The sequence below is a fragment of the Misgurnus anguillicaudatus genome, chromosome 17 (genome assembly GCF_027580225.2).
Source record: "Misgurnus anguillicaudatus chromosome 17, ASM2758022v2, whole genome shotgun sequence".
NCBI classification, from domain to species: domain Eukaryota; kingdom Metazoa; phylum Chordata; class Actinopteri; order Cypriniformes; family Cobitidae; genus Misgurnus; species Misgurnus anguillicaudatus.
In genome coordinates this window covers 19,782,096-19,798,425 of record NC_073353.2, presented here as the reverse complement: position 1 = coordinate 19,798,425, position 16,330 = coordinate 19,782,096, and the positions used below count along the sequence as shown (strand labels likewise).

The window sequence follows — 16,330 nt, the reverse complement described above, 5'->3', positions numbered from 1 at the left end:
GGTGCCCTCTAGTGTTCAGGAAAGACACTTTCGGGTAAGAAAAACGTTTGCATTTGTCATGCGCATTCTGTAGTATGTGCTATTTTGAACCACAGTCATATCGTTATAAACCAACTTTTACAATTCCCGAACATGAAAGAAATCTAGAGGTAGGAAATGAAAAGAGAGAGAGAGAGAGAGACAAACTTGGAGGTAATGTTTCTGTGCAGTGCAGGTAAAATAGTTAAATTAATCTCTGCAGGTCGTGTTACAAAAAGTTATATTAAAAAATATATATCCTAAGACTTTTCAACGCTGTTTAGTTCAGGACAAGGAGAGTACATCTACAAATGACTTTTTTGACAAGGAAATAGTTCGTGGATCAAATACTTAGTTGTGATAAAAGCACTTTAGTTTTTGTCTCACTGTGACAAAAGTGTGAGTGTCATCTCTTAAAATACTGTAGGTGTGTTTTAACATTTGATCAGTACACTCTAAAATGTTATATCAGGCAAGCTGAACATCTATTAACTGTTATTTGGCTTGTTTAATCTAAATAATATTATTAATAATATTAAAATTATTAGAAACTACCTGACTATAAGGTAACACAATTTTTTTAGAAAGGTCTGCATGAAGAACAACATCAGCCTGACCTTGTCCTTGATAAAGGAACGTTGTTATATCTCGAGGAACAGAACGATCAGAAATATTACTAAAACATTTTTACGACGTACGGCGTATTCAATTTTATTTACAGTGCTTTTCACAATTGTTCATTGTTCCAAAGCAGCTTTACATAAAATAGAAACAAAGAAAACACAGAAAAGCAAAGACCAACAAAAGCCTGTCAGTTTTTAAATATAGTTTAGAATGGAGTACATGAAGTTACAAAGTTATTCAAAAATTTTTCCCTTATTTGAATAATGTAATAAGTAGTAAGTTACGCCATTGATTCCAAATTATATTATCAACAAAGTCTAGGATATGGAGTACATAGAGGTATTCAATTTGCATTATTCCATTATAGATAGATAGGTGTGTGCACAGCAGCTAGAGCTCTATTGTACAGTAGTAAGGTAGAGCTGTGCGCCATCTCTGTGTCCATCAAGGCAGGACTGACCCTCCAGGCAAAACTGTTCCAGACTAGAGCTCTCTCATTTCAAAGAGACCACTGACCATGAAGTCAGTTGTTTTGCAGTATAATTATATTGCGGCTTATATTTCACGTCACAGAATCCAAAAATATACATTGCAGATCATGTCATCGCTCGTTTGCTGCATGATGCATCCCCTTTTAAGGATTGTTTAATGTGCAGCTGTGTTGAATCACTGATTATTTCAAGTAAAGGACAGAGCTTATAGACTTATAGAGTGAGATTAGGGTTGGGGGAAACTTAATTTTGCCATAATATCCGTCCTAAACTGCTGGCCAGAGGCAGAAACAGCTGTCTGTGTAGGTACATATGACTCATTCATTCTGATGCACTGCACTCCCTTTAGACAAGTGTTAGAGTTTTGTTATTGGTTTTCAATAGCACCTAGATCTCTTGGATCAAGGATGTGTTTTCTTCCTGTGTGTTTTGAATAAACTAAAGCCATCAATGAGCTGGCAATGCATTCAATGTGCAATTTTGTGTGCTTGAAAAAAATATTTCCTGAGGATAAAATGGCCTCATCCCCATTGCACCCAGCAGCAAATGCACTTAATATTCTGCATCATAATAGTGCCGGTGCGTAATATGTGTTGAAAGGGACTTATTAAGACCCCTTCTGTTGTGCAAATACTGATGCCAATGAGCTCTTCCTCCTGTTTTACATAAGGTTGATTTTGAATATTAACACCTGACCTAATTCACTCTTTGTTTTGCTCTCAAACATGACAGTGTACAGTAAAATTAAGATAAGGACCATTCTGACCGAATATGACCACTTCCTGAATATAAAGGGAACCATTTGTGACCCAACCTGTAAAAACCAAGGTAAAGACATTTTCTTGATAAATGTCTGAATGACTGTTAACCATGACATTATTAACAGCTAAGAGCTTGAAACATAAATGATACTACTTTAAAATCTACAAACAAAATGTATAAATGTAAACAAATATTTATATTTAAAGGTATGGTTTTTAAGGTAGTCTTTAAGGGAGAAAATGTAATTAATTCACTACAATACACTTACCTTAAGGATTATTAGGAACACCTGTTCAATTTCTCATTAATGCAATTATCTAATCACATGGCAGTTGCTTCAATGCAATTAGGGGTGTGGTCAAGACAATCTCCTGAACTCCAACTGAATGGCAGAATGGGAAAGATGATTTAAGTTGATTTAAGCAATTTTGAGCGTGGCATGGTTGTTGGTGCCAGACGGGCCGGTCTGAGTATTTCACAATCTGCTCAGTTACTGGGATTTTCACGTACAACCATTTCTAGGGTTTACAAAGAATGATGTGAAAAGGGAAAAACATCCAGTATGCGGCAGTCCTGTGGGCGAAAATGCCTTTGTTGATGCTAGAGGTCAGAGGAGAATGTGCCGACTGATTCAAGCTGATAGTAGAGCAACTTTGACTGAAATAATCACTCTTTACAACCGAGGTATGCAGCAAAGCATTTGTGAAGCCACAACATGGGCTACAACAGCAATAGACCCCACCGGGTACCACTCATCTTCACTACAAATAGGGAAAAGAGGCTACAATTTGCACAAGCTCACCAAAATTGGACAGTTGAAGACTGGAAAAATGTTGACTGGTCTGATGAGTCTCGATTTCTTTTGAGACATTCAGATGGTAGAGTCAGAATTTGGTGTAAACAGAATGAGAACATGGATCCATCAATGCAGTGGTGTAATGGTGTGCGTGATGTTTTCTTGGCACACTTTAGCCCCCTTAGTGCCAATTGGTCATCGTTTCAATGCCACAGCCTACCTGAGCATTGTTTCTGACCATGTCCATCCCTTTATGACCACCATGTACTCATCCTCTGATGGCTTCTTGCAGCAGGATAATGCACAATGTCACCATGCTTGAATCATTTCAAATTGTGTTCTTGAACATGACAATGAGTTCACTGTACTAAAATGGCCTTCACAGTCACCAGATCTCAACCCAATAGAGCATCTTTGGGATGTGGTGGAACGGGAGCTTCGTGCCCTGGTTGTGTATCCCACAAATCTCCATCAACTACAAGATGCTATCATATGAATATGGGCCAACATTTCTAAAAAATGCTTTCAACACCTTGTTGAATCAATGTCACGTAGAATTTAGGCAGTTCTGAAGGTGAAAGGGGGTCAAACACAGTATTAGTATATGGTTTTCCTAATGATCCTTTAGGTTAGAGTATATTAGTTATATTAGAAAACATTAAAGAGTTTTGTGTGCAGACCATGCAGCTTTCCCAAACAAGTATGCTAATTTTATTTGACTGAGAATAGGCTGTACACATACAGTTTTAGTTACTAAAGAAATCTGTTTAATAATTAATATGATAATTTAATTGTTTTGACAATTAACGGAACGTGCTATTTATATATGTTTTCTTATTTGTACATATAATCTTGTAATCGTGTTAACTCCCTGTAAATCATACATAAACATACAATTTGATTTGATAAAAGCAAGAATGAAACTCTATGCTACTTCTAAACTTACCGTTTTCAGTTGCTTAACACTGTCGCAATGCTAAGATGTTATAGGTGTTATGCAATTGCTATAGAGAGTTGGTATGTGGTTATCATGGTGTTCTGGGTGGTTGTTACATCCACAAATGTTTATGATGTCCTGCTAGTCCCACTAATGTATGTTTTCTGAAGACCTCTGCCGCTGTGAACTTAATCGTTCAGAAAAGGATAAACTAACTAAAGTCGATGTGTTTCGATAAGAAACTTTCAGCAAGATCATGTGAACAAATCTGATTTTAATTCAATGTACTGTAGTTTGACTTTATTTCTACCTCATCAGTATTTAATGAGAGACTGTTAACCAACAGTGAGATCTGTATGAATCTGACTAAGTGAAAATATAGGTTAGTTATGGTTATATAAGTATTAACATAACATGCCTTTAAGTTGTCTCACTCATAAGTGGACTAATCAAACTTTCCATTCACACTCTGAACACATGTAAAAGTCTACTGGATTCATTTGTATTTATAGGAGATATAGCAGCTTTATTTTAATCAAACAGATGAGTCAATATCAAGGGAGTGTAGACAGACATGGTCCCATGCACTAATGACAATAGAATCCAACTGTACACGTTTGCAGTCTTCACTCATGACTTGTTTTAGGAATGTGGCACAGTTCCCAGCCTGTATCCCCGGCTCAGTGATGCCAGAATCAGTGACTACCTCAGTAATGTATGCATCTATATGAGCATAGCGCTGCATACAAGAGCAGCATAGCCTAGAGGTGACACACATCTGATACATTATGCACATCCCATCCAAAACAGTGTCTTTGTTTAGTTGGTGGACATCCAGTATGCGTGTCAGTGTGTTTTCGACAGGGGGCTTTGTCTGTATTTGTGTCGGTGTGTTTTGTGAACACTGAGTTTATGGAACAATCAATTGTACCCACAATAGCATGTCATGGTGCCAAATATAGATTATGGAGCATTATCCTACAGTACACCAGGCAGTGGTGGACGATGATTTCTCTTCCGAGGGGTTGGAAACAAAAAATGTGTATTCGGAGTGTCGTGTGGTGCTCATCATGTCAAACTATGTGTTTGTTGCATCATGTCAACCATATGCATTATGTGTCTGGTCAAAATATGTGCCTGCTGCACACGCGTCGAAAGGGTTTATGATAATAGCTCACTATTATGAAATACTCACAAGACACTAAACTCTTGAGATTAAGTGAGTATCTGGCAAACGCGAGTGTCTCTTTAATCATAAACCCTTTCGAAGCGTCTGCAGCAGGGTCGTATTTTGACATCACGTGTGATGCACATAAGTCATTGATATATACACTAGATGTCACCTTGGGGTTCTAAGCATGCGTCAAAACCGCCGCCTTCTTGGAACAGGGGTCTTGTCATAGGAAGTAGCTAGGTAACGCTGCTATCTCCGCCTGTACTTCGAATTAAAGGTGCAGTGTGTAAATTTTAGCGGCATCCAGTGGTTACGTTGCGATTTGCAACCAACAGCTCAGTCCACTGCTCACCCCTTGCTTTTGAAACGCATAGAGTAGCTATAGTAGCCGCCACTGAAAAAACATGTCATCGTTGGAGACAACTTAGTAAAAAAGTTTGTCCGTTAAGGGCTTCTGTAGAAACATGGCATCACAAAATGATTCCAAGTAAGGGGACCCTCGGTGTATGTAGATAAAAACGTCTCATTCTAAGGTAATAAAAACATAACAGTAAAAGGTCTTTTTACACCCCTGATAATATAGTTTTATATATTATTTTGCATTTCTGTCAAGAGATCTTTCTAAAAATTACACACTGAACCTTTAATGGACAATGCCATACTTTTGTGCTGCGTATGCATGTTAGGTCTACTAGCACTATGCATTATAGTTAGAAAAAATAGATTTTCATAAAATCAAAACTTAAATTTTTTTCTGGACTCGCGTTCATGACGATTTATGGTGATTTTATTTCCGTTACACTATTGCCTACAATGACGCTGATGCGGGGTTCCCCTGTTTCAAGATGGCGGCTCTATTTGAAGCATTCGGTCCAATGAACTGCTGTAGCCAAGGCGACATCTATAGTGTACATATCTATGCACATAAGTTTACATGACGCGCCAAACACATATTCGCGTCCCTTCAAAAAGCTGTACCTGCTGTAAACTTATATATTACTTTTGATTATTCCTCCGCAAATAATGAGTTGAGGAACAGCAGTGTCAAAAATTAAGATTTTATGTTAAAGTGGCTCATGCATTTTTAGTAAATTGCTGATTCACATGAGGTCCTAAATATAGTTCCTGCGGCACAAAAATAGTGTTATGATGGAGAGGCGAACCTCTTTGAAAGAAAACTGGGCTCATTTATTAGTTTTTGTGATGTTGTGTGAAAGGCAGTCCGTGCTTCAGTGATCACTGTGTGAGCTGTGTATATGAATTATTGAGGCTGTGGTAGAGCCCTCATAAATTAGGAATGGCAGAGTCTTTGGGCACAGTGACGGCCACGGTTTTGTGGACGCTCACCGTCTTTAGTATCATGGTCACCAGCATTACACATTCTCTAGGACCTGAGGCCCATTAATCTCTATGATACATGGTTTTGTATATAAACCCATTTAATCCATTTAGTTTACTTGTCAGTTACTGTAAATAGATGTATGTTATACTGTAAAATTGTTAGCAGTACTATAAAGTCATACAGTCAATATTTCAATGTCATTTGTGAGTTGTCACTTATGGCATTGTTTTTATGGTGCTTTTCATAAATAGACAATATAAATACAGCTCTCTGGAGAAGCATTCAAGCTAATGCATTAAACATTTACTGGGTGTAGTGTAGTGTATTAAACCAACCACAAGTGAACCACTGGGACACAAGGTTTTGATCCTTCTGCAACTGTGGTCTGCTATAAATGTTAAACGCATCTTAAAAAATTGTCCCTTGGTGGTACCCTTTTAGAAAAGTACACTTTTTGTTCCTAAAGAGTTTATAATAGTTCCTCAGGGGTACATATTGGTACCAAATACTGCATATTATTGCATAAAAGATACACTTTGGTACCAAATGTATACAAATCTGTATCTAAATGGTACATATTATGACATTGACATATAGACATCTTGGGATCAGTTTTATATTCAAAACATATTTTATGTTACTTTCACTTAAAGGCGGAGTGCACGATTTCTAAAAAAACACTTTGAAAAAGGGAGTTGGGCCGACTACAAAAACACTTGTAGCCAATCAGCAGTAAGGTGCGTGTCTACTTGCTGACGTCGTTGTCTGGGTTGTGTATATGTGGGGCAGGTCTATCAAAAAAAGGTCCAGATTCTATTGGGGTAAGGGCAAGTGGTGGCTCGTCCGATGGGCGCAAATTCAAAATATGAGTGTCATGTGAACCATGTGCATCACGTGTTTTGTCAAAATAAGTGCCTGCTGCACACGCGTCAAAACCATTTATAAACACTGGTAAACACTGATTACGCATGAGATTATGCGAGTATCTGGCAAAAGCAAACAAAAAATAAAGTTCCCGAACCGGTTAATAACGTTTCATGTCAGCTGTGGGACATACAAATAAGTAGGCTGATCATTAGTCTAATAATTTAAGTTTAATGTCCTAAAGAATTTTCCGTAAGTCTCTGTCTTGTCATCAAACATTAAAAAAGCTAGGCTACGTTAACTAAGCGGCATAACTGTAATTCTGACATGCCTACATTTGTTGAGTGCACTTAAACACGAGCGCACACACACAGACGCAGGACGAATTCCAAACGGCGCTTAAAATGAAAATTATGTTGTTTTTCAGTGCTTTATTAATGGACTACAATATGAGACACAGTAGCACAACTCTCTCTCAAGTTTATACATCAAGAGTTTTGATCTTTGTAGGGCATAGGGATAATCACGTTTGACTGGAGATGGACCGGACACATTCAACCGCATGTGCGTACAGAAAATTGCTCACTTTAGCGCCTTTTTATGGTTAAATTGTTTAAAATCACTTAAATGTTAACATTTCCAAGCCTTTGAAACACGTGCAAATGATCAACTTTCACCCTATTTAAATGTGCGTATTAATCCTCAAATCGCAAGTGAGCCGAACTGTGGGTCGTGATCTGTATGGATCACGGATCAACTGCGATCCTTTACACCTCTAATTAGTAAAAAACAAACATCTTGAGATACTTGGTAGCCTACAATATTTTCTTATGATTGAGCATTAGAGACTTTGGCTTGAGTGGGCTACTTGCTGGTGGCAAGCTTCTCGTTTCTCTGATGAGTCAACAACAACGGAAGTATTGCACAGAAATCTTGTTGAACAACGAAAAAAATAACGGTATTAATCGGTTACTATTATTTTAAATAAACGATTTTGTTCCAGAACATTTATTTTCTGAAAGTTTCTGGTTTTGTTTCTGTTCCTTACAAAACATCAAAAGTTTCTGGTTTTCGTTCTGTGAACCAGTTCAGTACCATATTACAGGGTACTAATCTGTGTAAAATAAAGTCATTATTGTTGACCTTTGAGATTTCTCAGAGCCTTGCCTTGTGTAATCCTAGATCCCTTGAAACAAAAGCTTATAGTAAATTGAGTCCCTCCTGAGTGCTTGGTATCAGATGCTGTAAATGCATCGGCCAACAAACTCCTGTGTTTTATCCCAGTGGATCACTGACTTACAGCAGAAGCAAAGAGGAAATCCCTCTTGTTTTTCTATCCCGAGCCTAAAAGATTCAATGGCTGAGGTTACAGCAGACTAAGGAGCTCTGACAGGCTCAGCTCATGTCAGTATAGGCTCTTTCTCCATATGGCCCGGCAGCATCCACCAAACGCAACATACTGTAATTACACCGTACAGTCAATATGCTCTGAAAGTCCTCTTGGGAATTCCGGGGTATTCTGCAAAATTCCGTACTGCGATCCGATAGAGACAGTGGTTCATTTCCGTTGTGAATTATTAAGGATATTCTCAGTGTTTTTTTTTTAAGCTGATATTTTAAATGTGTTGTGTAACTCATTTTAGCCATTGTTACATCAGTGTCTATGAGTTGGATTAAACAAAAATAGCATTTCAATTAATTTAAGAGATTAAAGACAATGACCGTGAAAGGACCGCCCCAGCTTCCCATTTTAGCTCAGTTTCAAAATTTACGAGTTGGGTGCCAATTTATTGTCATCTGTTTAACTTTGCTTTGGTTCACAGGGTTACAGACACAAAAACAAGGAAAACCCCTTGAGAGGACAGGTGGAGGAAAGAGAGTGCATATCTGGGAGGTCCTTTAGTGAGGTCTGTGCTTGAGTGGTTCCCATGCCAACAGTGAATGGATCTATGTTTGGAGCATGCTCAGTGTGGAGCTGATGTCTGTAACAATAGCTGAGAGAGCTAAAGGAGCTCACACGCTGCCATCACATCAGACTGGATAGACCTCTGCCGTATTACTGACACGCTGCTGCCTCTCGTCTCTTACCTGGATTTTTTTCATTAGAATAAGGTACGAGAACTTTACATGGGAATTATATGGATATAGCTTGGGAATTATTTAGACTTGTGTGTTATTATTTTGCCATTTTGAAAATACTCTTATGTTGTGCTTGTTAAGTTTGATGATTTATGTAGGAATGCAAGATCATTTATTTATTTTGCTGGGTGTCATCCAATATATCCATTGGGATAAATTTTATTAATAATATATATGTGCTTTATCTGTTACGTGTTTACCACCTTTAACTTAAATGGATTTTTTTTGTGTGTGTGTAAAATTTGCTCAATAACTACACGAAATTCTATTCAATAATAGATTATATTATAGTAAAAGTGTAGCAACCATGTTTTTAGCATATACTTAATTTCTTGTATAGTATCCCTGGTTTATGCCTTTATTTGTAAACAGCGTCAGTATAATTTGCATACTTCTCATGACACAGGATGGATCTGAGGCAGAGCATTGATCATGTGCTTTGTGGGGAAAGAGAGAGAGAGAGTAAGATAAAGAGAACTGTATTCGCTGCACTGTCACACGATCTTTCTGTTGTGAGTTGTCTTCATGCATCACTGACCCCCTGACGTGTCACTGTGACGATGGGAGGTAAAGGGTCAGGCTGTTTCGTTGTGACAACACCGGCATTCTTGGTTTTGTCTGATCCAGTTCACCACCCTGTACCTCAACAATACACAGGGCACCGGCCCGCTAGAGATGCGGCCGCCTGCTCTAATGAAATGGTCCATTGATTTATTGTGCGTTTGGGTGGGCATAGTGTTCTCCATAAGTGTTTTAGATGAGGCCAAGCCGGGATGCTCAGGACCACTGCAGTGTGTCTGTGGCACATGGTATGAATATGGTTCATTTTCCCCATACAGCAGAAAGATCTCAATATTTCATCCAGTCAGACAGCAAAGGGAAGGCAAAAGACAGATAGAGTATCTCAGCATGCAGGAAATTAGAAAATAAATTGAAGTGACACTTGCTGCTTTGCAAAGCGTTATCAGGGTATTACGCCGCCTTTTGTGGAACTAGATGGGGCAGAATTGTTGGGTGGCCATCTGATTATCTTGAAGATTTCTTTCTTTATTCATGCTTCACACCATTCCAGCATCTATGGCTATATTCATGACGAGAACCAGTTGATCCATACACAAGTTGAGGCAGGGGCAATTGGTATCTCCAATTCACCTTACTTGCATGATTTTGGCCTGTGGGAGGAAACCAGAGTACCCAGAGTTAACCCATGCTGACACAGGGAGAACATGCAGACTCCACACAGAAAAGCCACCTGACCTAGCCGGGCTCTTGAAGATTTCACTTTTTGAATAAAATTCCATTTATTTTTTTAAAGGATTAGTCAATTTTCTTAAAAAAATCCAGATTATTTACTCACCACCAAAATCCAAAATGTTGATGTCTTTCTTTGTTCAGTTGAAAATAAATGATATTTTTTGAGGAAAACATTCCAGGATTTTTCTCATTTTAATGGACCCCAACACTTAACACTTATCTCAACACTTAACATTTTTTTAAACAGAGTTTTAAAAGACTCTAAACGATCCCAAACGAAGCATAAGGGTCTTAAAAAATGCACTTTTAAACCACAACTTCTCGTCTATCTCTAGTCCTGTGATGCGCTAGTGCGACCTCACGCAATACGTCATGACGTCAAGAGGTCACGGATGATGTTTGCGAAACTACGCCCCAGTGTTTACAAGTGTGGAGAAAGAGGACCGTTCCGACGTTGTTGTATGTCGAATGCGCTGGCGCTTTACAGGACCGGAGAAAGACGAGAAGTTGTGGTTTAAAAGTGCATATTTTTTATTTTTCTTGTCAAAAATGACAATCGGTTCGGTAGATAAGACCCTTTTTGCAATTTTAAACTGCATTAAAACTGTTAAGTGTTGGGGTCCATTAAAATGAGAAAAATCCTGGACTCCCCTCCGCAAAAAACACAACTTCCTCTCGACTGAACAAAGAAAGACATCAACATTTTAGATGACATGGTGGTGAGTAAATTATCTGGGCTTTTTTTAAGAAAATTGACTAATTCATTAAAACCAGATGTACTATAAATTATTTGTCTGGTCCTATATGTTATCGATTAAAAATATGAAATTTATTTGAGTTTTTAAAGGTTCTCCTGATTTTTCCAAGTGGTTGATGTCCTCAGATCAACTTTATGGTGACCCTGTGACAACATTTCAATCAACCAATCAGATTTCAGAAATAAGTTTACAGTTTATTTTACATTTAAGCTTACAACCAGGATTAACTGCTCCTAGGCCATTCTTTTTTACTTATCACTTCCTTCAGATTTTAGGGTTTATTATGATTAGTGTTGGTATTTGGGGTGGGTTTAGGTTTTACTCACAAAAATGTTGTCCTTGGGTCTCACTTCGAGCAGTTTTTATAGCAAATACATTTGTAAAATGCACAAATGAAATACCTATAGAAAGTGTAGTAAAAAGTGTCAGATTTATTGGATTAATACAGAATGCTAAGCATGTTACTGGAAAACAAAGTCTGGTTTGTGGACTGCTAGAGTTTTGTTATCTACGGAAGGCGACAGTTATGTTGTGAAGTATGTGGGGCATGGCATTGAACTTCAATTGTTTATGCACGATGAATATTTGGAATAATACATTGAAAAGCATCTGTGAATGGCAGTAGACCCACATCCACTAAAAAATTATTTTATTACTTCTGATTTATTAATAGAAATCTTTTTTCTCGGTTTTCTGAATGGAGGCCTTTTTAATCTGTTTTCGTGCATCCTGGTGCTGCATTTGTGGTCCATAGTTTCAGCATTCAAATGGAGCCACTTTGAAATGGAGATTATTATTATGCCCAGTGTTTATCATACCCAGTATTGTACCTGCATCAGACTACAGTGAGCAGACATGATGGCAAATCAATTCCTGTCCCCACCGCTCTCCTAATTCCTAATCCCCCATTCTCCCCCCGTTTGTCCTCCTCTGCTCTCACCTCGTCGCCCTCCGATGAAAGCCCATTACCAGCCAACTGGTTCCGACGGGGACTGGCGCACCTTCACGGAAAGATCCGCTGCTTTGATCTCTTCTTCATTCATGAAGAGCAACAAAGGAGATGATGTGTTTGTGCGTGGGAGGGCACTTTAGGATAGGGCTGTATGACTCTTATGATGTTGTCCCAGTGGATGGTTATTACGGCTCACATGGAGCTGTTGAAATCGGACTGCTACAGGCAGCTCCTGAGGTCAACTGGAAGATACTAATGCATAATGCTGTTCATTTGCCATAGCTCACGTGCATTTACACATATTTGTCAGAAGCTTTTATCCAAAGCGAAGCTGTCGATTTTTTAATGCATTTGTATTCCTTGTGAATCTAGCACATGACCTTGGCATTGCTAGCAATGCTCTGACAGTTACAGAGCTACAGGAAGGCTAGACACATGTATTATTGTGTATTATGATTAATTGGATAGATTGGTGTATTGGCTCTGTGATGTTCTCTCTTGCTTTGCACAAATGTATTAGATTAGGTCATCGAACTTCAAGATCAAAGCAACATCTTCAAGTCATAGAGCACAATTTCACATAACCATGCTTTACAATAGGAGGAAAAGAATAACAAAATTCACAATATTTACACAATATATATTTAAGACAATATACAGAGAATATTTAAAATAAAATTTAGGAAATTGTTCAGCTAAAAATTTTAATTTTTAAAAACCAAACGCTATTGGTTCATGTGAGTCTTGTAACAAACACAAAAAGTTTTGTGGATATCTTTGATAAAAAAATACTTTTGTTATTATTAGTAAATTAGTCAATCATGAATTTGGTTGCACAGAGCAGCGTGAACTTACTAAATAAAATGATACCGGTTTTGAAGTTGTAATATTTAGGGACACAACTCCTCTAACACATGAACAGTTTAGTCCAGGTGTGGCATTATCACTAGACACCAGTACGTATTTCATAAGGCTGTCTGGACTGATAGCAGCTTTGCTTCAAGGTTGTCAAGTCCAGACTACAGAAATGATGGAGAAGTGAGAGATATCAGTACCTCTTTCTCTCTGTCTCTCTCTCTTTCTCTTTCTCTCTCTATTTACTGCAATCCTCCCTTATTACAAGAACTGTTGTGTTTATCAGTGAAGCTCCTGGGATTGTCTCTTCTCTTCTGTTTCTCCAGCTTACCCTCTTTTTTTGTTTGCTCTTCTCTCTTTACCTCTCATCGTTCTGCCTCTCCAATCCTCTTATCAGGCTTTCTGCTCTCACCTATCAATCACTCTCTCTCCTGTCCCATCACATTCCTCTCTGTCCTTGGTACAGTATTCTCTGTTAACCTCACACTGTATTTCACACCGGATCTATAGAGCTTCTTCTTTGCTCTCTGGAGACTCATAAGTGTTAAGTCACTCTAATCCAGAGCAGGTCTGCATGTTGTTTTTGTTATTGTTAGTGTTGCCAAAGCTGCTGATGTCAATAGCCAGCCAATGAAAACATAAACTGCATGAGCAGTCAGAAGAGCTGCCTACAGGTGATAGAAAATCATGACTGTATGCTATCTGCTACATTTGAGTATAAAACAAGATGGAAATAATAATTGACACCCCTTTAAGTTTAACATCAATCACAATAGTTATACTCATAAATAATGTTAGAATAAATGATTCTGTAAATGCATCACAGCTTTTGGTAGATTTATAGATGCTGCCATTTTTCATTATTTACATTTACAGCACGGCTTTATATTTACTTGATAGAAAACATGTACAAATACCATGATGACACTTCAAAGGATACCTTAAAAGGTACCCCAACTATAAACACGTTTAGATTTCATGATCCCATTTTTCAAACTTTAGTTGGTGTTTAAGGTTGCTGTTAGAGCATAAATAATACCCGCAAAATGATAAAGCTCACAGTTCAAAGCAAAGTGATATATTTTCTTTAACAGAATTCGCTTTTCAAGGACTATAAAGAACAGCCGGTTTGGACTACAGCCCTCTACTTCCCGGATGTATGACTTTGTCAATATTAGAGTTGTTGACTAAGCTCCGCCCACAGTAATACGTCAGTCACCAGCTAAGCTCAAACGGCTCTGGCTAAGCTAAGCTGCTGTTGAATCACAACACACTAAATCAGCTACACAATCAGAACTCGTTACGTATTTTTGAAGAAGGGACTTCATAGAACAAGGAAGACATCAGCCTGATGTTAGGACAGTGAAAACAGCGGTATAGAGAAGAGTAAATTGTGTGAAAATACCGTATTTTCCAGACTATAGGTCGCACTTTTTTCATAGTTATGTGGGTCCTGGAACTTCTAGTCAGGTGCGACTTATACGTCAAAATTATTTCATATGAACCAAGACAAACTATTTCCGTCTACAGCCGCGAGAGTCCGCTCTATGTTGCTCCTGTATTTATGTAATTCAATGGATTCAGTGATGCGGACCCTGCTGAAAAAAACAGCATCAAACCAGCATGGGAATTATGCTGGTCTATGCTGGTTTGATGTTGGTGGTCACCAGCATACCAGCATCAAAACACACAACATATGCTGGTCTTGCTGGTATGACCAGCATGGGATGCTGGTGCTAATGCTGGTTTGGTGCTGGTTTTGCTGGTGCTAATGCTGGTGCTAATGCTGGTTTAGCTGGTGTTCACTAGCAAACCAGCACCAAAACACAACATATGCTGGTCTTGCTGGTATGCTGTTTTTTTCAGCAGGGGAATGACTTTAGGACCTTGATTTGGCTTTTCCTGTTAATTTAGCATATTCAGCTTCCCAGGTTCTGTATGCTATTGGGTATTGTTTAAATACTTTACGTTTATGTTACTCTAACATGTATGGACACCTATTCAGCCTGCTGTTTTGTGCTATTGTTTAGTTGAATAACTTGCCTTTCCAGATTAAATGTCTGTTCTTCGGCTTGGATTTTGTGAAATCCTTTTCTAAATAAACGCGATGTATAGTCCACTGTGACTTATATATGTTTTTACCTCTATAAAACGCATTTTTGACTGATGCGACTTATACTCCCGAGCGCCTAATAGTCCGGAAAATATGGTATTGCGGTTTTTTACACAAGAAACATGAACACATATTGTATTGCACACCATAAACACAATCAAAGCTTCGTAAACACAGGGAAAATGGACGCTTTAGCACTAGGATTGGCTATATGAATGTAAAAACAGTACAAATGTCATAGTTTTAATAAACTTTGAAAAAATTATTTTCATTCGGAGGCCGCCATTTTGTTTACATCACCATTCATGACGTCAAAAGGTTGCATTAATCGTCATCGACCCAGAATGCACTACACGCAGAACAATTGTGGCCTCCATAGGTTAAAATTTGTATTACATGTTGGGTTTTATTTAAAGTAATACGTTTTAGCAACAGATTTTAGTAGTAGAAGGCAAATCAGTTATTAAAGCATACCAGTCTTCAGAGTCGAGGTACGCATTAATGTGTTTTATCTATTCTATATTATTTTATATTTATTATACATATTTGGTCAGTCATTATTGAGTAGGGGATAGGAAAAGTTCACCCAAAACTGAAAATTGTGTCAACATTTACTTACCCTCATGTTGATAAGTCAATGGTGCTTCTATTTTCTGCTTCATTACAAATATCTTCATTTGTGTTCAGTAGAACAAAGATATTTATTCAGGTTTGTAACAACATGAGGGTGAGAAATGATGACAGAATTAACTATGCCTTTAATACTAATCCAGTGTATTAAATTTAGCATGTTATATGACAAATAGACTATGTGGCAGTGCTTACTGTTTACAGCATATATGTTACTAGCTTTGTCTTTAAGGGCAGTGGTATCATGTCCATGTGACTTATCTAATGCTAGAAGAGAGTTAAAAAAGCCTTGTACATCGATTCATCAGTCTGTAGAGTAATTATTTCCCTTTGCTTCTCATAGATAGCACAAATCAGCTAATGACCTGGTTACATCACACAGGGCTTTAATGCCCATTCATTTGATTGAAAAGATTATAATCTTTTCTTCATATCCAGCTATTCATTATGTAACAAGTTACCTGTGGTATTAGAATAGGGATATTTGTCTGAACGTCACATATGATTCGGTGTAATGAACAGCATTTAAGGCTTTGAATTCTAGGTCTATTGTATCAATAACTGTTGCGATTGTGTGCTATTACAGCAATTTTTACTGATGAGTGAGGATACAATGGTACT

At 37.9% G+C, this 16,330-nt stretch overlaps 1 protein-coding gene across 1 annotated transcript in view; it reads left to right on the top strand.

Moving 5' to 3' along the window:
- The first annotated feature begins 27 nt into the window (after positions 1 to 27).
- The window catches only part of arhgef49 (Rho guanine nucleotide exchange factor 49), a 42,577-nt gene continuing 26,274 nt past the window's right edge, over positions 28 to 16,330 (top strand). Inside the window, exons 1-2 of the mRNA XM_073855135.1 lie at positions 28 to 149; positions 8,832 to 9,120. The gene's annotated coding sequence lies outside the window, so the exon portion shown is untranslated. The remainder of the gene's footprint in view (positions 150 to 8,831; positions 9,121 to 16,330) is intronic.